The 24,644-nt window shown below is 43.7% G+C and overlaps 1 long non-coding RNA gene across 3 annotated transcripts in view; it reads right to left on the bottom strand.

Moving 5' to 3' along the window:
• LOC138526132 (uncharacterized) overlaps positions 1–24,644 on the bottom strand; it is a 186,674-nt gene that overhangs the window by 80,636 nt on the left and 81,394 nt on the right. For 2 of the 3 annotated variants that reach the window (XR_011283503.1, XR_011283505.1), the window contains exon 3: positions 1,223–10,763. The exons of the other annotated variant lie outside the window; for it this stretch is intronic. This is a non-coding gene — a long non-coding RNA (uncharacterized lncRNA). The remainder of the gene's footprint in view (positions 1–1,222; positions 10,764–24,644) is intronic. 3 annotated transcript variants of the gene reach the window in all.

Genomic DNA, 24,644 nt, shown 5'->3' with positions numbered 1-24,644 from the left:
ATACCCCGACCGGGATGAGACAGGCAATGCAGGCAGTATGTGCTGGCACTTTTCATCACTCTCTCTCTCTACTCTTCTGACTAAATGGTTCCAGACCCTGAACACCACCTACTTGAGACTGCCCTACTAGTGTTGGTGAAGAGGTTTTGCTATTCAGTGATGCCAGTAAATCCTGCTGTGCTAGTCTAGACATGGGGGTAGCTTGGGAAAATGTTTGAAGATGTTTTGACTGGCCTAGAGTTAGAGGGGAAGAAGCTTGCTTTCTAGAGCATTCACAAGCAATGTAGTGATCACTGAAAGAGGTTGATATAGTAATGGATCTGGGGCATGTGATATGCACTCCCCAATACACTTCCTTGTGCCACAGCTTACAGTGATGTATCATATAGAAGTTGCCCAACACACTCTTGTTTGCATTACCCCAATGAACTGTCTTCGGCAGAGGTTGCACATTACTGTGCCTGCCTCCCCCTGATATTTAAAACCTCCAGAAAGGTGAAGTAGTTCCAGACCCATGACCAGATGGATGGTGATGTCATGAGTGTGGGTGTCTTCTAACCTGCCTTCACCCCCTTACAGAAAGCCTGAAACTGCGTTGCACATATGGGCAGGCAAATCAGTGCACTGCTAATGGTTCAATATATAGTGACAGGTTTCAAGGAATGTGTGTTATTGACAACCAATTTAGTCACGTTTGTGCAAAAAAATGTCAGGTTCTGAGACTTAAGGTCTCCTAGGATGTGAGACCGTAAGAAGTATATAACACAAATCCAAAAGGCATCTCTTTGAGAACTCCTTGCTCTTCAATCGAGCAAAACTCCAACCAAATTTCATACCAAATTCAATATGATTCAGCATGTACATAGATAATTATCAAATACATTAGATTGGATAATGATGAATCTTCATTTATATCCTTTCCTCTTTTTTAACATAGAGGACAATTGGTTTTAGGTCCCTCAAATTCAAACAAAGGGGACAACATGTCTCCGTTTAGATGTGGAATAATGTATGGGGTTCTACCTGACTGTGTGAAAGAATCATCCCCACCACATTTCTACCTTTCTTCTCCATGGCTGCACAAAGCACTGCACCACATCCATGCCTACACTCGTCCATTTTGGGACTACAGCCACTTCTCTAAATACACATCACCAAGCAGTGGATTAGAAGTGGCAGCATCACAACACCATTGCATCTTGATGCTGTATCTTTGCTTTACTTTGGAAATTCCAATGGAAACCCAGTAACTGCTCATCAACTATCAGGTCTCTCCCAGGACGATAGCCTTTCTGAAGCTGCGCCACAAAGTCCATAAATCGCCGCTGAGTGCCTGGTTGTCCACTTGACTTCTTTCGTGACATCAAAGCACAGGAACCTTTGCTGAATCTTAGGAGAATTATAATGGTTGGAAGACATAGTATCATGAGTGCTCTTGCGAAAATCCATTGAGAGCTTTGTGGTTGCTGTTAAACATGACAGACATGATCAATAGAACAGAACAGGCTTTATAGTTTTAGTGCATCCAGTTGTTTCCAAGTGTATTGTTTCTCTGGATGGCAGCCATTGCAAACCATGAATACACGATCAGCCTCATGGTTACTTTCCGTCAGGATTACTTACTGGATATCTTTAGTGAAGAGAAGAACACGTGTATTTTGAGTTGGTTCTCTCATTTCTGTGCTCCCCCACATGTTAATGCTTAATATGTGCTGAGGACCACAAATGGATTATTGGTGGCCTTGCTGACCATATATTTTCATTATTGTTAATCATGTACTCTGCTTATTCCCTGGCAGGTGTGGAAGGTGCTCCTAATGCAGCAGCATGTATGCATCCTCTCATTATTCCTCCTCTCCTGGTGTCTTCTTCTACAACATCAGCCAGCTGAATCTCTTTGAGGTCCCAAGGTGCTGTCATATCAGGTTAGACATCACAACTGGTGGTTGTTGAAGAGCTTGCTGACCCATGATCCGCTTCTGACGAGCTGTTTCCTACAATGGGTGCAAGACATAGTAAATGGTCTTTAAGTCATACATCTCCTTTTCCCATGTATTCTTAAATGCAGGACACATAGAACAGCAGCTTTAATTACCAAAGCTCAAAGTGGGGTGGCAAGGCAATGCATTACCAAAGCTACACGTGGGGTGGCCAGGCAATGCCCAATTTCATCACCATCCCAAAGCCCTGCCAGAGCAGCAAGCCACAACACTCTGTGCCTTCAACCCCCTGAATATTGGCAGCACACTTTGGAAGATCCCCTGCCCTCCATCCGTAACTCCTAACACACACAGGGATAAGAAAACCCTGCTTTCTTCCCATGGAAAACAAACTCAATCCTACCCATTTGTTTGGCTCTGAAGTGGGGAAAGACAGCTTGCCTACTAACAAATGTTCATTAATAGTTTTGATGTGACTAAAAAAGTCTAAAATTGCTTTCTTCATAGAGCAACAGTCAGCAAAGCTGCACCATACTATTATTCTTCCCACAATGCACTTCTCAGCCAGCAGCTACCCCTTGCACTTCACCCCAGTGCCTTTATGTTACACAATATATTGTTCAGCATTTAACCCTCTGTGTCTTCAATTGACGTTAGGTTCCTCAGACACATTTTTTAAAAATGTATTTTGGATCGCATTTGTCAGAGCATACAAAAAACAAATATTCTAATTACCTGGAATTCAGCACTATGGTACCACTGAGTATCTGTAACAATATTCTAAAAGTGAAAATAAGCAAATCATAAAGATCGTTAGTTATAGCACAAAATGCTTGCAAAGGTTAGGTTTTTTGATTGTTTGTCATGTGCAGTGGTCGATACACCCTCAACACAACCACAGGAGGCACCAGGATAACACTCCCTCACTTTGGTTGGCATCTAGCACATGTAGTGACATACACATGTCATCCACAAATCAGCCAATGGAATGGAAGAGGGTTAGGCAGAGGTTGTGGATAATGTAGGGGGTTTTCTACACAAAATGTAAAATACATTAAAATGGGGAACTTGTTCTGCATCGCCTAATCTACCTTCCCGAGCTGCTAGAGACCCCTGAAGAGACCCTATTCTGCCCATTGGCACAACCGCATGCACTGGCATTGCATGTACTATTGATCACAAGGCTCTTCTCTTCTTAGGGCTTGGACTGCCTCTTAGTTAGGTGAATTGTTGATGTCGAACTGGGCCTAAAGACTATCTGCACTGCCTGTTTCCTTCCCCTCTAGGTTTGTCACCATATTTTGTGCACTTAACCCTTTATACCCTGATGGTCTTGTATATACATTGTATTGATAGTGTTGTGTTGGTCTACCTAGTTTTACTGTGATTCTTTTGCTATGGTCTATGCTACAAAGGCCTTGTAATAGATGTGTCTATATTTTTGATATAACACCTGTCTGGAGTAATTTGTAGGTGTCCTTGCTTTGTGTGCTCATTGAGGTCCTTCAGTCACCCTCACCCCTCATGAGACTTAGTCTTGACCGCCTGCCATAGCTACCCTGATTGGTCTGGCTTGTCCAGAGGCTACCCTGCTCCAAGAAACTAGGGTGGCCTTCTGAACCTTTTCCCACCAGGTCAGAGTTCAGAAATCCATCTTAACAACTACACACATAAACCCCCCACAGATGACCACCGAAGACCTAGTTGTTAGACAATCAACGCTAACTGAGTTACAACTAAGTTCTCATCTTTAGACTTTTCACACTCTCCTACAACAGCAGCTAACAAGACCCAAAGTATTGTAGCCTTTTAGATATTGGGGTCTTCCCTATAGATAACATACGCCCAAGATTTTCCACCAAACCCAAATAAAGCAGATTGGCATTCATGAATTGGGTTCTTGCGACCCGCACCCATCAACATCAAAGGATTCACATCTACCTTTTCCACTATCGAACTAATGAGCCCCAACCCCCATTTTTCTTACAGAGCCAAGTACAGCGAGCCCAACAATAGTGGCTGATTGGCGCTTTCAAAGACCACTTACATTAAATTACATTACTGGACAATCTATTAAATTGGTACCCTGCTTCAAAAGGGGAATGGGTTATGTAGTTTAGAAGTGCTCCTTTTAAGAAGATGTCAATGGATTAAAATGATTTTTTTAATGTTGTTGGAGAGATTAGAAAAGATATTTACACATACCAGCCTGTCCCATTGTGAATCATAAGGAAGCTTGTCTGAGAGTGCCTCCCTGTTGTTGCTTGAGGCTCGCTTGTAACTTTTCTTTACATGCTTTTAGAGTATCCTCATTCATTAAATCAATTTACTTACCAAGATAGATGTACTACTCTTGAATTGGGATCTGTCAGAGCTATTTCTATGCATCGCAAAACTGCCCAACAGCTAAGGTCGCCCTGAGACTAAGCAGATGGAAGCTGTCAAAACGTAATGACAAATTCCTTGCATTAGGTTTAGCATAAGAATGCACCTTGATTAAATCGGTTTCTCAGTAGACAGCAATGTCAACAAAGTCTCCCTCTTAGCCACTAATGTGGCAGATGAGCCTGAGGTGTGGGATAATAGTGTTCCCCATCCCCCAAAATCGGTGTCTAAGGTTGGTGAGCTGTTTCAGATCCCAAAACATCATTTACGTAGCATTTCTACGAGATGTTATGGAAATAAGTTTGATGTGGAGTGGATTTGCCATGAGTGACTCTATATTGGGATTGGCCACATCATGGTTTATCGTAGCTCCCATGGCTGTACCACTTATCTGTTGATACAATTTATGTTCAAAATGAAAACATGTTTTTGGTAAGTGCTATATTGTTACATATTTATTTATTTATTGTTTGCTTGTTAGACACTTATACAATAAGAAAATATAGTCTTAAAACCGCCACAGGGCAGGGAGGGAGCGTGGGTGGAAAATACATAAAAACAATATTTAAGAGCAATGGGGGAAAAAGGTGGAAGGGACGAACCTACTATGCCTTGTGATTATTCAGAGCGTGCAAGTGCAGCAAGGAAGAGGGAAGAGGGGGTAAGTGCTGGGGAGTCCGAGCTCATGGGCGAGCCACAGAACAAGTGCTAGGGATGTTGAGTGCTACACAGACTGGGTCTGCGGGAAGTGTAAGTGCGAACCTCCAGGGCAGAGGGTGTGCAGATGGAAGTTCTGTGGATAGACAGGAGCTGGGGAGAATTAGTGTGGGAGGTCAGAGCCCTGAGGATGCATAAGGGCTTAGGATACAAACACAGTAGCTGTGCGATTAGCAGAGGAGAGAAGAATGGAAGGAGGAGGAAAAGAGGAAAGTCTTAAGGAGCTTCCGGAATTTGAGTAGAGCATGCTCCAGGTGCAGAGGGAGGGGGACAACATGATAAAATATCCTCAATACTAGAATAGTGGTGGAAGCCAAGATGCTGTCAAATTATCTCCTCTGCAGAGTCCTGGGGAAAACAGGTGTACACGGATTCTATGTCAAAAGTGATAAATACATTGACAGATTTGTCAAAAGTCAAGAAATGTTCCCACAACTGATTTCCTTAGAATCAAATCATAATGAGGAACTTGAAGATTATGATTTATCCCCTGATTCAAGATCAAGATTCAGACACCCCTACTACGAGAGCAGCAAAGACACAGAGTGAGACAACACATCAGAACAAGAGAGTGCAGGTATTGACACACACATGTAACTGTCAAGTGCAAGCACTGTGCACAGGAAGCAAGCTTAGCACACTTCCTGTGTTGCAGTTCATGGTCTTTCCAAAATCACCATGAAAAAACCATGCTAGTGGTAGATCAGATGAGTCACATGAACAGCATTAGCTTCTTCATCAGGTAGTCAAAAGCATCCATACAGCCTTCACTGCAAAGTACATCAAGGAGACATCAAGAAGCGGAATAGAATTGGACATGTGGAGTTATTTTACAGCAGAAAAGCAAACAAGCACATCTTGACATATGTGTGTGGTGCTTTTCTGCGGTAATCAGTGTCTTCAGAGGGAACTCGAGAACCAATGTGTGCCTTTCTACTTGGTGGGCCCAAATGGGGAAAGCAAAAGGTGATAGATCATTCACCCACCTCTTAATTGCAGGGAAAACGCTGCCTTTGGGCACAATTACATCAGAGAGTTCTTTTGACCCACAGATGTTTACAAGCCCAGTTTGAATATCTCCTTTCACTCAATGCCCTAGCCCACTCCCTTAGACCATCTGAAAAATGCAATTATGAGTCAGCAGATTTCATTCCTTCATATGCTAGGTAGAGCAAATGTGAGAACAATGCAATGAAAACACAGGTTACTTCAATAACCAGAGCCTAAACATGAATGATGCATACCTAACAAACTAACAACTTCATAGTGGCAAGTGTTGGACAATGTTCGCTCTTTACTGCAGCCTTTTGAAGCATCCTCCGAGTGGGTTAGCCTATACATGATATCACTCAGGTTCTGTCATTGGTCTGTTGGAATTAGAACTGCCCAACATAATGCATGAACATAAACACTATGTCAATTCAGCAACAGGGCATTTGCCCCTGAAAAAGCTATCAACCTGCTGACAGGATCCAGGTATTGTTGCTATGAATGGGAATATGAAGTACCTTATAGCATCTTTTCTTGACCTATGGTTTAAAATCAAGGTGGCAACTTTCAAACAAACTGCATGCGAGGAGACTGAGTAAAACAAAAGTGGTTGTCTTTCACAACGGGACGTCCAATACATATGTAAGGATGCATTAAAGAGATATTTAAAAGACAAAATGGGAGAATTAAAGGCCAGAGATCAATTGTAATTGTAATTGAAATTTTTTTGTTGGGAATACAGTCGTCATTTTTAGGCCTTTAAGATTCCGAATGATCTAACACCAATAGCTAGCAAAGCATAGCTAGCATACTAGGGCAGAGACATATCTACTAGTGAAGTGCTTGCCAAAGTGTGAGGGGGCAGAGGGAGAGTAGCACACAAATCCGAAAACTGCAGTACTGGCCTGGCATTTCAGATCACTTGTTAGGTGGTCATGCAATGTGCCTAAGCATGAGTATTTCAAGCATGTCCACGCTAGGGAGGGGAGACAGAGGAAGGGCCGGACAGTCAGTCTTGCAAGATTTAGAACATTCAAGGTTGTGCAAGGGAGGGGGACAAGTGCGCTAAGTCCAGCAGGTGCCTGGGTTAAGTGCAGGGTGGTTGCCCCTCTCAAGGAGTGTATTGCAGTAGTGACAGGCAGAGTGAAGAGGCCCGGAGGCAAGGGCAGGACTGACGGGGGAGCCTGAGAATTGGGAGGGTCTGAAGGTGCACAAGGCGATTAGTCACCACTGAGCAGGTTGGGGAAGAGAAGGGAGGAGGGAAAGAAACGAAGAGAAAGGATGTTAACAGGGGAGAGAGAAAGAGGAAGAGAAGAGGTAGGTCTTGAGGAGTTCCCGGAACTTAAAAAGGTCTGGCTCAAGACAGAGAGAGGCAGTGAGGCTGTTCCAGAGGGAGGCACCTGCAGAGGATAAGGATCTAACCACAAATCTCTGTTTGGAGAAATGGCTTACCCGCAGAGGAGGAGGCTGAGTAGAGAGCTCTAGAAGGAGAGTATTTGGGAAGAGATCGTTGTAGATAGTAAGGGCCCAACACAGAAAGTGCATCAACTTCTGACACTGGTTCAGGGGGCACCATGACATGTTTTCAGACAGTGGAAAAGTGTTATAGAATGTGGGGCAGACTCCTTTCCCAGTATGGCTGCTGTGTGCATCAGTGTCCACACTAGAATTCCCCAGGACCACGGCAGACCAGATGTTTGATGGCTATGTCCTCAATTAATGCCATTTAGGTAGTGATGATGAGCCACTACAATTATGACTTGGTAAGTAATCAATATAGCAATCTGTACTTGTTAATGGAGCTATGGAAATACTAAGGTGCCCCTTGGGTAGGGTGTACCTTGAACAGGTATTTAGAGCTCATGTACCTAATATCTCAGATCACAGGCAACACATCAGTAACACAAATATGAGAGAGCTTACTTTCCTAAAATGAAAATTAATATGCATCATATTGTCAAAGACTATCAAGGGAGAACACACCAGGCCTAGCAGTTGGATGAGTACAGAACAGCTTCTTCAGATAATGAGGATTTGTGTGCAAGCCAGCTATAGTCACACAGATGGGGTGCTCGCAACGGGCTGGTGATTTTGACTCTGACAGAAGTGGTTGATATGCAAACATCCATGATTATGCAATACTCAGCTCCTGACAGGCAGTTGAGAGCATTGCAAGAGTGACATTTTCATTTTCCCTTCATCCTAATTGTTTTTGTCTGTACCATTTACCAACTAATAAAGCCACTGTCTACATCATTGTACTATTCTCGCAAACTGGAGGTTCTGTTTCAAGCTACTTGCCACTACCAAATGACAACATCTAGGCATATGAGTTATGATACAGAATACCTTTGGACAGTAGGATTCTCTCTCTGTTCTCATTTTAGTACCATGTTTTACCAGCTAGGAGGACACATGATTTGGCACTAGTAATCAGCAGAGTGGGTATCAGAGCCCCAGTATCACACACATATACTGGAGGTTCTTCCTCGATCTATTTAGCTCTACCATTCAGAAAACCCACTGCCTATGTCCAAGTACAACACTCACACTGGCGAGGTTCTGGCTCAATTCATTTGGCTCTACCTACCAGATAAGTCACTCCTATATTTCTTTCTGGACACTTCCAGTTTTCCAAGTTTCCATGTTTAATACTCTATTGCCCAGTCACTTACAAGAGGACGGGTTGGTCCTGGAGTATTATATTTTACCATGACTTACAACACTGCACAGGATCCAGATACCCCGACCGGGATGAGACAGGCAATGCAGGCTGTATGTGCTGGCACTTTTCATCACTCTCTCTCTACTCTTCTGACTAAATGGTTCCAGACCCTGAACACCACCTACTTGAGACTGCCCTACTAGTGTTGGTGAAGAGGTTTTGCTATTCAGTGATGCCAGTAAATCCTGCTGTGCTAGTCTAGACATGGGGGTAGCTTGGGAAGATGTTTGAAGATGTTTTGACTGGCCTAGAGTTAGAGGGGAAGAAGCTTGCTTTCTAGAGCATTCACAAGCAATGTAGTGATCACTGAAAGAGGTTGATATAGTAATGGATCTGGGGCATGTGATATGGACTCCCCAATACACTTCCTTGTGCCACAGCTTACAGTGATGTATCATATAGAAGTTGCCCAACACACTCTTGTTTGCATTACCCCAATGAACTGTCTTCGGCAGAGGTTGCACATTACTGTGCCTACCTCCCCCTGATATTTAAAACCTCCAGAAAGGTGAAGTAGTTCCAGACCCATGACCAGATGGATGGTGATGTCATGAGTGTGGGTGTCTTCTAACCTGCCTTCACCCCCTTACAGAAAGCCTGAAACTGCGTTGCACATATGGGCAGGCAAATCAGTGCACTGCTAATGGTTCAATATATAGTGACAGGTTTCAAGGAATGTGTGTTATTGACAACCAATTTAGTCACGTTTGTGCAAAAAAATGTCAGGTTCTGAGACTTAAGGTCTCCTAGGATGTGAGACCGTAAGAAGTATATAACACAAATCCGAAAGGCATCTCTTTGAGAACTCCTTGCTCTTCAATCGAGCAAAACTCCAACCAAATTTCATACCAAATTCAATATGATTCAGCATGTACATAGATAATTATCAAATACATTAGATTGGATAATGATGAATCTTCATTTATATCCTTTCCTCTTTTTTAACATAGAGGACAATTGGTTTTAGGTCCCTCAAATTCAAACAAAGGGGACAACATGTCTCCGTTTAGATGTGGAATAATGTATGGGGTTCTACCTGACTGTGTGAAAGAATCATCCTCACCACATTTCTACCTTTCTTCTCCATGGCTGCACAAAGCACTGCACCACATCCATGCCTACACTCGTCCATTTTGGGACTACAGCCACTTCTCTAAATACACATCACCAAGCAGTGGATTAGGAGTGGCAGCATCGCAACACCATTGCATCTTGATGCTGTATCTTTGCTTTACTTTGGAAATTCCAATGGAAACCCAGTAACTGCTCATCAACTATCAGGTCTCTCCCAGGATGATAGCCTTTCTGAAGCTGCGCCACAAAGTCCATAAATCGCCGCCGAGTGCCTGGTTGTCCACTTGACTTCTTTCGTGACATCAAAGCACAGGAACCTTTGCTGAATCTTAGGAGAATTATAATGGTTGGAAGACATGGTATCATGAGTGCTCTTGTGAAAATCCATTGAGAGCTTTGTGGTTGCTGTTAAACATGAGAGACATGATCAATAGACCAGAATAGGCTTTATAGTTTTAGTGCATCCAGTTGTTTCCAAGTGTATTGTTTCTCTGGATGGCAGCCATTGCAAACCATGAATACACGATCAGCCTCATGGTTACTTTCCGTCAGGATTACTTACTGGATATCTTTAGTGAAGAGAAGAACACATGTATTTTGAGTTGGTTCTCTCATTTCTGTGCTCCCCCACGTGTTAATGCTTAATATGTGCTGAGGACCACAAATGGATTATTGGTGGCCTTGCTGACCATATATTTTCATTATTGCTAATCATGTACTCTGCTTATTCACTGGCAGGTTGGAAGGTGCTCCTAATGCAGCAGCATGTATGCATCCTCTCATTATTCCTCCTCTCCTGGTGTCTTCTTCTACAACATCAGCCAGCTGAATCTCTTTGAGGTCCCAAGGTGCTGTCATATCAGTTTAGACATCACAACTGGTGGTTGTTGAAGAGCTTGCTGACCCATGATCCGCTTCTGACGAGCTGTTTCCTACAATGGGTGCAAGACATAGTAAATGGTCTTTAAGTCATACATCTCCTTTTCCCATGTATTCTTAAATGCAGGACACAGAACAGCAGCTTTAATTACCAAAGCTCAAAGTGGGGTGGCAAGGCAATGCATTACCAAAGCTACACGTGGGGTGGCCAGGCAATGCCCAATTTCATCACCATCCCAAAGCCCTGCCAGAGCAGCAAGCCACAACACTCTGTGCCTTCAAACCCCAGAATATTGGCAGCACACTTTGGAAGATCCCCTGCCCTCCATCCCTAACTCCTAACACACACAGGGATAGGAAAACCCTGCTTTCTTCCCATGGAAAACAAACTCAATCCTACCCATTTGTTTGGCTCTGAAGTAGGGAAAGACAGCTTGCCTACTAACAAATGTTCATTAATAGTTTTGATGTGACTAAAAAAGTCTAAAATTGCTTTCTTCATAGAGCAACAGTCAGCAAAGCTGCACCATACTATTCTTCTTCCCACAATGCACTTCTCAGCCAGCAGCTACCCCTTGCACTTCACCCCAGTGCCTTTATGTTACACAATATGTTGTTCAGCATTTAACCCTCTGTGTCTTCAATTGACGTTAGGTTCCTCAGACACATTTTTTAAAAATGTATTTTGGATCGCATTTGTCAGAGCATACAAAAAACAAATATTCTAATTACCTGGAATTCAGCACTGTGGTACCACTGAGTATCTGTAACAATATTCTAAAAGTGAAAATAAGCAAATCATAAAGATCATTAGTTATAGCACAAAATGCTTGCAAAGGTTAGGTTTTTTGATTGTTTGTCATGTGCAGTGGTAGATACACCCTCAACACAACCACAGGAGGCACCAGGATAACACTCCCTCACTTTGGTTGCATCTAGCACATGTAGTGACATACACATGTCATCCACAAATCAGCCAATGGAATGGAAGAGCGTTAGACAGAGGTTGTGGATAATGTAGGGGGTTTTCTACACAAAATGTAAAATACATTAAAATGTTTTTTTTAAAAAAGATAAAATGTAAAGAAGCAGCCATAAAAATGTAAATGGGCTTTGGTCTGGCTTTTCTGACTTGTACACAAGAGTCAAGTACATGATTTCATATCTTTTGTGGATATGTGGGCGAGTCTGTATAAAATGTAAAATACCTTTCTTTGTTTCTTGGGGGGAATTTTTTGATGTGTGTGTGTGTCTGTTCGAAATGTTCAACATACTTCTCAACATGCTACAAACCTGAAATTTGGTATGTTGGTAGGTTCCATGGTGTAGAAAATGGGCACTGGTTGGCTATACATAGTCAAAGGAAAGTTCTGGTGTACGATTCTGGGGCTACTTAGCTGCATTCCCGTGGAGTTCATACGCTTAGAGTTGGGGTTGCTTTCTCTAACTGCTACAGTACAGAAAACACATAGATACTTATATTACAGAGTAATGTGGTCTCGGAAACCCACTCCTTGCACTTAACTTGCTCTGAGGCTAGCAGGAATGGAGGGAAGTCTAAGTTTGAATTAAAGTATTCAGATGCTTTGACAAACTTGGCTGGTACCCCAATTGGGAGTTATCTTTAGACGAACTAAAGAAGGAAACAAGTAGAAAAATCGACTTGTGGGATTGGGAGAAACATTTCTCATACTTATCCACTCGTAAGTCCTATGGATTTGTATCAGAAATCTTTTGCTGGTACTTAAAGCCACAACCATACGCAATCATATGCCTCTCTAAAATCATGCGTCGATTCATCTTGCTACTTCTGTTAAATAGGCTCCCGCTACTCTCGGTTGTGGGATGTAGAAATAAGATTGAGAAAAAGGAAAGATGTTGCTGCTTGTGTTGCAACCGTCTGGTGATGGAGACGCCTAAACACGTCCTGACGGAATGTCCCAAACTGGGTGCAATTTACATAATATATTTGGGCAAATATGTGCACCAATTAATTCGATCTCGAGTAAGTAATTTTGGTTGAGATGTTTAAACACTGAGAATAGAGCATTACATCTGAATCTATATCGAGTATGGCTAACTGTCGAAAAGCATTGGCAGACAATATTGAGAAACCTAAATAAAAATACAGATGCTGACATCTCTAGCCAAATTGAAGATTAAGACATATTATTGCCAAAGTACAGTCCACAATACCTAAGTGAATTAATGTGATGTAGCAGTTTAGCCCCGAAAGTAGTGAAAGTAGTGAAACGTGATGATGATGGCTTAAGGGCATGCAGAGTGTCCTATTGCGATCAAATAATAAAATAGAATAACAATACAAATTTTAATTTGATTTTAATTTAATTTTCATTTTTGTGTTATCTTCTGAATGGTATGATTACTGTATATATGCACCTGTTCTTGATTGTTTTGTTATTGTAATATTAAGGTTGAAAAATGTGTGTAAAGTTTTATACTAAAACACAATAAAATGAAATAAATAAATACATGTGCAAAGTATAACATTTATATATACCTTTGTCTATTTTTTTCTTAATTTAGTAGGAATTACTGTGCAAAGCATGGGAATAATTGTTACTGTATACTAAGTGTTTCTAGGTGTATGTATGCTAACATTTTATAGAATGTAACTTCAAGTACAGGGTTTGTAATATGCACAGCAAAAACAAACACACGTTTAATGGGAAAAGCAGAGTCTTGTAAATTACCTGTTTTCTCAAAGAACGACCGAATACGTTCAGAAAACTGTGCGAAATAATGTGTTTGTTTAAAGCAAACCAATCTATTAGGCTTTGATGCTGTACTGCCACACATTTCAATAAACAACTGGAAAGCACATTGTACGAGCAAAATAAAAACTGATGTCCTCATAAATATCTCGAGCCAGGGCATCATTGCTTAAAAATACAAAAATTCCCTTGAAGCCTTGGACTATTCCTAGATTGTCAGATTGTCATGTGTTTCCTTGGCAGATTAACCTTTCAATTAATGACTAACTATGAGTGGCAAAGCTGGCCAAACAGAATCTATTATGGTAATTCAACCTCAGGTCATTAAGTTTAGCAAGCCCTAAAGCTAATAGCATTCCGCAGTGTGACTATTCAATGGAAGCATTAAAAGCACAGATATGCCTGTGTTTTCAAGTCAGCTGAGAAGCAGGAAATATGGATTGGGATGACATAATCAAAATTAATCTTAGCTTATTGTGTTGTTAATAAGGTTTAAAGTGAATTTAAATCTACTTTAAGTGTACAACCATCTTAAATGCCACATCATTTCTTAGCCTCCATATCCCCTACAGTAAATTAAAATATCTGTTTTATTGTGACTTTATACTGTATCTATACATGTACAGATTTCCAGCATTAAATACATTTTGTGCTTAAAATATTAAAATCATAACTTTGCACTGATACTTTCAAGAGAGATGGGATTAATTGGGACACAGTTTACCCAGTGAGAAACCTGTGAAAACGTGACTTTGTAAACTGGTAGATACACAGAACCTACTTATTTAACATTATGGAATTATTGTGCCTAAAGTCTGTAGTTCAGTGATGTCAGATGCTGAGACGTGGGCATACGAGGAAATAAAACCAGAAATGTATATAGTCACCCCTGTACCCAGCCTACTTATGTGAAAGAGACAATAGTAAAGAAGTGGGTGGTTGATGGGCCATTTTCCCTTCGGTCTACATAGACCAGACCAAATCTGCTCTACTAAACTTCCACTTATGGGTGGAGTGTGTTGGACATGTACACTCAAACACATAGGAGGAATGGACGGTTTTAGGAAAAAAGAGAAGCTATAGGGCTCTATCTGAAAGGAAAGAAACAGACTGGATTCGAAATTGATGTAGTTGATGGAGAAATACTTTAAAAGACCTTGCGCAGATTAGATTGAAAAACAGGACCAGATTACCTGTGAGGGATTTTGGAGAAGGTACACATGCTGGGAGGAACACTTTCCTGACTGAGCTGTCTGAGGCGAGTGGTTAAATTTACATGTCCTGGTACTTTGAAAGAAATAGTACCTATGCTGTAGTATTATTCAGAAATGTCGAAAGAGGGTGTTGATTCTCTGAACAAATGGTGCGCTTGATCGGCATTGCAGAGGAAGACTCAGGAAAGAGCTAAAAGTGGAGAGCCCCACCTTTCCTTGTTGAGCCCAATGTGATGGGCCGTTGAGTGTGGTGCGGTGTGGCGTGGGGGGTGCGTGGGGGGTGCTTTTGCATCTTTTTGCATCCTTGTTGCTGGTAACAAATAGAACATGAAACTGAGGCTGCAGCTGCAGCTGTGTACAGAAAGACTGCAAAAAGGCCGTGAAGAGGCTGCGCTGGGCAAGGCAAACTTTGCTAACTCTGCAATCATGGCGAGCACCTCTAATTTTATCCACAGCTCCTGCGCCTGTCCCTGTGTTTGTACCTGTGCCGGCATCAGCAAGCCTGGTAGCTCTTGAATTTTGAGCTCTATTGCTCATAGCTTATTGGTCTCATTGTTCTCACTGCCTCAATTGGATATTGCGCTCATTGATCTTGTTGTAGGCTACAGAGTGTTTATACCCTTACCCTTGTGCTCTTTTATGAACCATAACCGGACCCTGGAACCCTGCCAGAGTTCTGCCAGTCCTGCCAGTTCTGCTAGTGTTCCAGTTGGCACCTGTGGTACTTGTAGCAGAAGGTGGAAAAAGAAGGTGAATGTGGTATTAATTATCCAGGGTGGAGTGAGTTTGTGGCTGGAATCTGGGTTGTAGTTGGCGCTTGTGAGTCTTGAGTGATTGGGCCAGCATTGTGCAGCTGTTTACTATTTACTTTGGTCAAATCTGATAGCAGCTGAGTGCTCATGGTGACCAGAATTCGTACTCGCAAGGCCACCAAGAAGGTGGGCATCAGAGTTAGCACCCTGGGCTGCAGGGCTTCTGGTTCTTGCAATCCGCCTAGTCAGACCATTATTGACCGGCTGGCTCTCAGCCAGCGAGCTGCGGGAGCTTCCATAGGAGTAGTAGGGGTCCCTGATGCTTCTGATGCTTCTGGGGTCCTGCAAATTGGGCCTATTACTAATGAAATATGTGAAAACAGAAGTGAAACTTGGCCACTGTACCTAATGATCTTTGTGGGGGTGCTCAAGCGATCCAGGCTTAAGGGATTCAAATGGTCTGGGCCTAAATGGTTTGGGAGCAGCATTTGCAAAAGAGATGGTTGCCTTGGTTGCAGGGAAAGTGTCCACAGTGGGGCAGTTGGGTGTAGTCCCTCAAGCAGTTCCTAAAGCTCCAGCACTAGCGTTTAAATGATTTGGGAGCTGTTTCGGATGCCTGGGTTCTTGATTCTACTACTTGAGACTCTACTACAGCTTCTACTACAGGCATGGGATCTACTTGCAGTGGACCCCAGCTGATTTCCGCATCAAGGTTTGCAATTGATAGAGGCTCTATTGCACCCTTAGGCCCTGCTCTTGATCTCTCGTCCAGAGCTTCGTTGGAGGCATTAGAATACTATTATGCTGAGAACTGCTTGCCTAGGCTGCTTGGCCATGAGGACGAAGTACTGGAGACAGGGGAGTGTGTTTCCCAGTCTGTTATTGTTTTTGTTGATGCAGATTCCTCCAGCTTGGTGCTCATTTGGGGTACCGGGGGTCATAGTTCCCCACAAGCAGATGGTCTGCCAAGTATGTCAAGTCTGCAGGCATGCCCAGCTAATGGTCCTGGCCGTGTTGATATTAAGCTGTGCAGCCGGTTCAGCGAACTTCCATACATTCCATTGGTTACAAGCAGTGGTGGAAGTGTACAAAAAGAAGTAGTGGAACTAGGTTCTCTACTGGACTTCCCCCGCTCCCCACAAACCCCATTGCCATGCCACCTCCCATGCACAATACAAACCCCCAAACACATGTGCCTGCTGTTTAAGGGAATGTTCAGTGCACTGCCCTGAAAATGCAAGTTTCAGCATCTTCCTACACTTTTATTTTAAAACAAAACCATTCCGGAACGTTTCTTTTCAAAACTTAATTCAAAAAATTATAGGAGTGCTGCTCCCAACCGCTCCTGCCCACTTTGACCACTGGTTATGAGGAAACAATGCAGCTCTTTATTTGAACACTCACAGGCTGGTTATAGTCCTTTGCCCTCCATTCTTTTCCATCTTGGGGCCTTTGGGCTGTCGGCGACCAATGCTTTGCCCGCTGAGTTGGTCGACAAGACCCTGTTGGGCCCTAGTGCTGATCACATTTCTATTTTTGCTTAACATTTTGACAGACTTGTCACAGCCTTCATGGAATTGCAGGAGATGTTTAGGTTGCTTACTGATCAGTGTGAAAGCGATGTGGGGATACTGGACTCATGTCTGTGGGTGATCAATATGCTGGAAAAATCCTTGTCTGACTTTGTGGCAACAGTGCATAGTGCTTCTGAAGCTTTGAATTCTGCAAAAGCTTGTTTTGACTAGGTTACTCACTGTAAGGCAACTTGGACAGCTGCAGGGCCTGGCTGGACTTGCCCCCATATAAATGCTGGGAAGGATTGCACAGCATGTGCTGGTCTGGCCATTCCGTCTGTGGTCCAGAGACCTTTTTTGAAGAGGCAGAGGTCTGTCTATCTCTACACAGTTTGATGGCTTGGTGAAGTCTCATAATGGGACCCCCAAGCTCTGTGGGCCCAAGTTTGGCTGGTGTTAATTCTGGCTCGGGGGCTTTGTTCAGGCTCAACAATACTGTGCAAGGTCTTTGTGGAAATGGTATTTCAACCTCTGTGGCACTCCGGGTCTCCCAGGATGCTCCTTGTGATGTTATGGGTCAAGGACCCGCAAAAGATGATCCCCTTGGGGGCTGGCGTGACTTAAATCTGATTTGTTGTTTTAAGGGCCTCACTGATGGCAACAAAAATGCCTATAAAAGACTATAGCACAGGGCCTGTCGGAGGTGTTAGGGGTGAATGAAACTCTCTTTAAAAGGTTCCCTGTTGCCCACATTTTGTCTCACTACATGTTCTGTAAGGGGTGCAATGTTCATCTTTCTTTAATTAATGCCAATTTTCGCACGTGTTTCTGGAATTGTCGTGAGGCTTTGACTTTGAAGGGGATAGAGGTTTTTGAAGATGCGACGGCTGAGATCTGTCACGTACATGATTCCTGGTATCAGTGGAAGGAGGTGGGGGAGTCAAGGAAGGTTCTTTTTCTAAGTATTCTGTTATGGGTTCTCAGATTTTTGGGCGTGGTAGTAATTCTGAGCCTTTCATTGATCCCAATTCCCCTGACATCGACTTAACCAGATCTGACTGGAACAGAGGCTGAGGCAGATTTCTTCAGCTCTGTTTCAGGTCTCACAACAGGCCCAGGATAAGGTGTATGCCTTTGCCATTTAGGTCCTTCCCTTTAAGCTAGTTTAGGTCTCATGGGGTGTCAATGGACGGGGAGGCTCAGCATGGCCCTTGTGATTGCTTTGTGGCCATTTGTCCTCTTTTTTCGGATGCTTTATGTACGCAATCCCAAAGCTCGAAACCTGGGGAATTGTTGGCATGCGTGACCTGGAAAGTGGCAGGTCTTAAATATAGATTAGACTATCTTTGGTCTCTCACGTTTTGAAGGGTCTAATACCATTCTAATACAGGAGTCTAATTCAGTGGGGGGTGGCCATGACATTTTGGCGGTTAATTGTTGTAATAGTGCTCATGCCCAATTTGGTAGAAACTGTCTTTCTATTTTAACCACTGCGATGGAGGGCTTGGTCAGCTGGTTGGCTGCAAGCCAATTATTTCTTATTTTGGGGGGACTTTAATGTCAAGTTGGGCAGTGGGCTAGGTGTGACTCTGTTTGACCCTATTGAAGATGATTTGGCGGGTACCTTGCCACCGACTATGAGAGATGTTAGAATGTGTAGGGAGGGGCCCAGTTTATGGAAGTTCCTCATTTCTTGGAGCATGCAGGTGGTTAATGGCCGCTTCCCAGAAGATGTTCCGAGGAACTTTTTTTTTCAATGCTGGGTCACTCTATGATTGATTATTTTTGTGTGCCAGTAAAATTCTGACATAGTGTTATTGGGTTCAGGGTGCTGGATGATATATGTAGCAATTATTTTCCCATTAGAGTGGAGTCTAGGCTCCAGGGCAGTTCTTCCTACCCAGGTCTGTCTAAGTGTCTGCTGGGGGCTTGAAGCATCGGTTAAAATGGCAGTTAGTGGATTGTGAGAGCCTGCAGAGGGGTATCGTTTTAAAAAAGAGGTAGGTTTTTTAACATCTTTTCTCTGGCAATTTAAATCAAAGTAACATTCGGTCTGACTTTTGACTAATTTTGACGAAACATTCGGCCCCATTTATGATGAGGATTGGGTAGAAGGAAGAGCACTCCTCATCCAAGGTGGTTTAATGCTGAGTGTGTCACACTGAAGTCTTGCCTGCTGAAAACCTTGAAGAATCTCTCATCTGAAGGTTTGATATTATTACGGCTCAAACTATTTATAAGAAAGCCATAGCTCATAGAAAGCATGAAATTGAAACAGTGTCTTGGGCGGAATGGGTTAATTCCTCGATTACAAATGATGTCAAACTTTTTAGGGATATTGTTAATACTGGGCCTTTTTATACATTTATGGTTGGTGGCTCTTCTGTGAGGGCTTCTGACCAGCACTGGGTAGCCCATTAATAGTCCGGGGGATGGGGGCGATTGATTGGCCCTCTGTTTGGGATTCTAATCAGTCATGAAGCACTATGCAAGACAATATTATTTTCACTGTTGAGGAAATCGTATCAGCCATTTAGAGTCAAGGTAGAAACAAGGCCCAAGGTCTGGATAATGTCCCTGCGGACTTGTTTTTGGTGGAACCAAATCTGTGGGCCCCAATCTTGGTGCTGGGGTTCAATGTTGTATGTGCTGGAGGTACCCATCCTGCTTACTGGTCCTGCGCTGTGATTCATCCAATTTATAAGAAGGGGGCAAGGGCACTAACAGCGTCATAAAGGCTAATCTCTCTTTTAGATTATTTAATTAAGATCTTGGGAGGGCACTTCTTGGAAGACTGGAGTCTTGGGTGGAGAGTCCAAACATCCGCTCCCCTCCCCTATCCAGCTGGGTTTTAGACTTGGTTTGGGAACCGCAGAGCAGGCCTTGAATCTTTACCTGTTGGTGGCATATTCATCATTCATTAAGGATGAGCCTATCTTTTTGGCTCTCATGGATATGAGCAATGCATTTGACAAGGTTTATCGCGCTGCACTGTGGAGCATGCTCAGATCCGTGAATTGTCTCTGTGCCTTGGTGGATCTTTTTTGGAGAGATTGCATCTCTCGTGGTGGCTTGTGTGCGGAGTGGAGCCACAGGACACTGTACCTCTTTTTTTCAGGTTGAATGTCGGTTGCGCCAAGGCTGTGTATTCCCCCCCCCCTGCTTTTTTGTCTTTATATAAATGGCCTATGTGACCACTTACTAAAATCCATCTCTGATTTTTCCTAGGTTGGGTAATAGGCGTTTGCCTTTATTTGCATACACAGATGACACATTATTGGATCGCACTCCCAGATCCCTACAGTGTTTGTTCACAAGTATGCCTGATTTATATATACTCTGCGGCTGAAGATCAATGCCCAGTAATCAGCTGTCATGCCCTGCTTTAGGGTGAAGCATCCCCAAGGTTTTCAGTTATCTTCTGCAACAGGAGTTAATCCCTAGAGTGGACCATTTTGATTATCTGAGGATGATATTTTCATCAAACATTGGGGCTGAGGCACATATCAAGAAGCTGACCCTAAGATTCAAACAGGCAATGGGGGGGCTGTGGGGTAGTACTAGCTTTGGGCTTGTTTAAAACAAAGCCAATCGAGCTGGTGCTCAAAGTCTTTCATGGTAAAGCCTCTCCGGTGGCACTGTGGAGATGAAACTGTGGGGATTTGGCAAAATCGACCCTATCTAGGTATCTGAGCATTTTGGGGTTACCTGGGTCTGCTCCCAATTTTGCAGTCCACCAAGAAATGGGCAGCAGGTTTTCCTGGCAATCTGGTTGCATCCCTACTGGCCAGACACTGGTTTAGAATTTGGGGGAATACTAAAGCTATCTTGTACCAGGAATTCGCTAGCTATCTTTTGCTTAGAGATGTCCATCTGAAGATCTCCTGATTCAGGTATGTAAAAGTTTTGGTAGTGGATGCGGGTGTCGGTCACTGTTTTTCCACCACCGCTATTCCATCTAATAGGGCCATAAAATCTGCAAAGGCAAATGTACTCCAGTTTATAAGGGACAAGAGAGAGTCCAGGGAGCCTATAACACCTGCCAATAAGAAGCATTCAATCATTACACCCTGTGGTTTGCCGAAGTATCTGAGCTGGGCTCAGCAGTCGTCTCAGCACATCCTTGTTTCAAGGGCACACTTTAATTGTGTTCATTTAAGAAATTTGGGGTGGCTTGGTCTAAGGGAAACATGGTTCATTCATGTGTGATCTGTAGGGCGCGTAAAGAAAATTTAACACATTTCTTTTTATTTGCTCCGCTTTTTCAGCAATAAGGCAGCACACACTGAAATTTGTTCTGCAGGCTTTAAGTTTCTGATGTTATGAGTCGGCAATGCATTTTCTGCTACAGACGGACTCTATGCAGGTGGGGTGGGTCTTATTGATTTTTTTAAACATGCTTTGTCTTTGAGAACATTTTTATTAAGTTTTGTTGGATCCTGAACTTTGTGGTTTTGTTTTTAAGGGTTATATTATGGGGGGCATGCTTTGTTTTAACGAAATTAACAATAAACAACCAAAGTTAAATCACTGAAAAAGGAAACATAACTCAAGTGGTTTATAATTAAAACTGAAACTGAAACCCTAAGTAGGATCATATTAGAACGTTTTCCTGCAATTTGGGATCTCTGGAAACTTGTTCATGGTCTCTAACCCATATCGCCTAATGCCTACATATACAGGGCCACATGCAAAGGCCTTTCTCCCATACGTAGTATGTAGGGGGGAATCCTAGATAGGAGTTGGACAAGTGCGCCAGAGCATAGCAGGTAAGTAAGGTGGGAAGGGGTGGGTTGGCGCAGAGCAGGTGGGTTTGCGGTCTGCGCAGTGGCCAGGGAGTGAGGTGGGTCCTCCCTTAAAGAGGGTCCGGGACAAAAGTCTGACCTTGTGGATGCAGCCCTTTTGCCTGGAATCTGCAAGGTCAGCCTTTTCTGCCCTGCCTTGGGACCCTGAACTCTGGAAGCTTCAACTATCTCAAATTCAACGTCGAATAACAAGTCATATGATTGGTGTCTGCTAGAGTCAATAATGGAATTGAACTCTATCCTTAATAAACACATTGGCCCTCATTACGACCCTGGCGGAAATCGAAAAACGATGGCGGAAATGCAATACCGCCATCGAATACCGCTCGTTGCGACTATGACCCGTCACCGTAAAGTACGATGCCATTAGCGACACCGTAGTGAACGCCAACGCTAACTGCACCAAGTACGCGCACGCGCGCCATGCAAAACCGTAATTACCACCATGGCGCAACGGTACGCGAATGCTGACCCTAGCGGACATTTACATTACGCCATCAAGCATGGCGGAAAGTACCAATCCGCCATGGCGAGAAATACGGCATCGTGAACCAACCGTAAATGGCCCAACTGAGTGCCTGTACACCACTCCCTGGCCACATTGCACAACACCTCGTAGGTGCAATGAAGTAAAATGCAACCAGTGAAATGCACAAGTCACCCACGCATGCCAACGAACAAATGAATGTAGGGGCTCCAAGTGCCTTGTGAGTGGCCATCCATATTTGGCATGTCACCATTGCCGTACTGATGCAGCACAGGCATGCGAAGGTTCAAGTACAGCAAAATGAACTGAAAGATGAGACAAAACAACAACAGGCCCCCATCGCCTGACACCAGTGTAAGGCAACATTCAAAGCAGCATCCTTAGGGAGACTGCACCAGCCCTGTACACATGCCAGTAAACAAACCAACCATCAGCATAAGCATGTACCACACAAGTTGGCAGAGTGACTGAGCAGCCAGGCTCATCTCAAGAGGGGCCAATGGGAGCTGCAGGGCACAGATGGCACAAATACAGAAGCTATTCCAATGGACATGACCTCAGTCTCCCTCCAAGAAACGCACGCAAACACAGGCACCTGTGACCAGCCATTATCTGATAATCACATCATTCCACCAATCCACCTGGCTGACCGGCATCTGTTACACAAAAGCTAAACCCCCGCCCCTAAGCATGACATCATTAAAACAGTCATGATGGCAGCCCCTATCCCTGACCTCACTGGGCTTCGTAGGCAAACGCGGCCAGTACAGTACCACGCAACTATACTCAGAAGCCGGAACCCAATGCAGATCTACTCACAATACATCGCTCCACAAATAGGAATATGCTACATTACTTCCAAAGAATAACGCTACACGGTTAACATCAGACTAAAATTTTAATGCACATCAAATTCACCAAGCCCATACAGCTATTAGGTCATGAACCCCAAAATATCTACATTACTGTGGGCTGCATCCGCAATAAATGACCAGCTACTCCTTGTGTGACGCCCTGTTCCTTCATGGTACACAGGGGCTACATTCACGTCCAAAAAGGCAACATGGAAGCGCCTAGAACCGCAGGCCCGTCCCATTAGGTAGGCACTAGTCCAGCTGAAAGGTAGATATGTTGCTCCTAGCCACTAGTACTGCGTAAGGGCATGTGGCCCATTGGCGATCGTCCCATAAGATCGTAATGGTGCTCCACTGATGAACTCGAAGCAGCAGGTGTCGGGAGTAAAAGCCATCTGCAGGAGTGGCATACAGATGGCAGCGGCAAAAGGGGAGGAGATACCTGTCACCCAAATGAAATGAAAAACAATAGTATGGCCATCAGAACTTCATTTGAATCACTCACTACAATGATCACACCAAATCTACAGCCATATGCATGCTAACCCACTCAAAAGGATTATTTCCACCCATGAATCACTTGCCAATCATAACAATATAAATCGAGGTGAAAACACTATTACAAACGAGTGTTTGTGTGCATGCGTCTGTTAAAACAGAATCCATGAGATGGGATTAGTAACGTGCATAGACACAAGTGTTGGAAGGCGCGTCGAGACAGGGAGGGTTCAACAAGGGCAGATAGACGATGGTCCCACTATGGCAGCTCTGCATCACATAGCGCAGGGGAAGGGGATAGATACCAAAAAGCCATGTACATGGCAAACTCTATTAAATCATCTGTCCATGCATCCATACATCATTCCCTCATCCTGGTATAAAAACGCATGATTATTAACTCACATTACATTTGAAATCTCCATTGAGTCTGTGCGTAATGCAGCCTGCAAAATCCACTGTGCTCCAGCCGGGAATTCTAGTGATGTGAAGTAACATGTATTTGGGAACGTCCTGCCTTATCGTCCACTACGCTATTGCGCATCCCATACTATTCATATCAATCATTGCATTCTCGCCATGGCCCCTGTCCCAAGGACATTAAACAATAGAACGTTATATTTGCAGTCAGACCTGTGGGCGTCTCCTCGCCGCTAGCTGAAAACCGAAAGCGCTGTCCTTCGAATTCCTCATTTGCAACATCACGTCGAAAAGGCATCCGTGGGCGCTCGAAATCACAAAATCATCCATGTAGTGCGGCAGTGTGTGAAAATGGCAACTGGCTTCACTCACAAATGGGACGCCCCGCCCGTCGGTGAACCTCGGTACAGTGCTCGCCCAAAGGGGATTGCAGCTGGCACAGGTGGAATGAATCACCACAGGTGGAGGCTATACAGCCTGAAAACACATAAATTGCACACCCAACCCCCTCCCACAACCACACCCACTCCAAAATGCTACCGGCAGGACTAGCGATGTTGGGCCTGGGGGACCTGATAGCACTGCAAGTACTCCAACTTCAAGAAGAAGACGAACACCAACTACTACAACAACCGGCCGCACAGAGGAGACGCAG

Source organism: Ambystoma mexicanum, chromosome 7p (genome assembly GCF_040938575.1).
Source record: "Ambystoma mexicanum isolate Mex_15411 chromosome 7p, UKY_AmexF1_1, whole genome shotgun sequence".
In the NCBI taxonomy this organism is placed as follows: domain Eukaryota; kingdom Metazoa; phylum Chordata; class Amphibia; order Caudata; family Ambystomatidae; genus Ambystoma; species Ambystoma mexicanum.
Note: the sequence above shows the minus strand (reverse complement) of the source record. Positions and strands in the feature narration are given on the sequence as shown.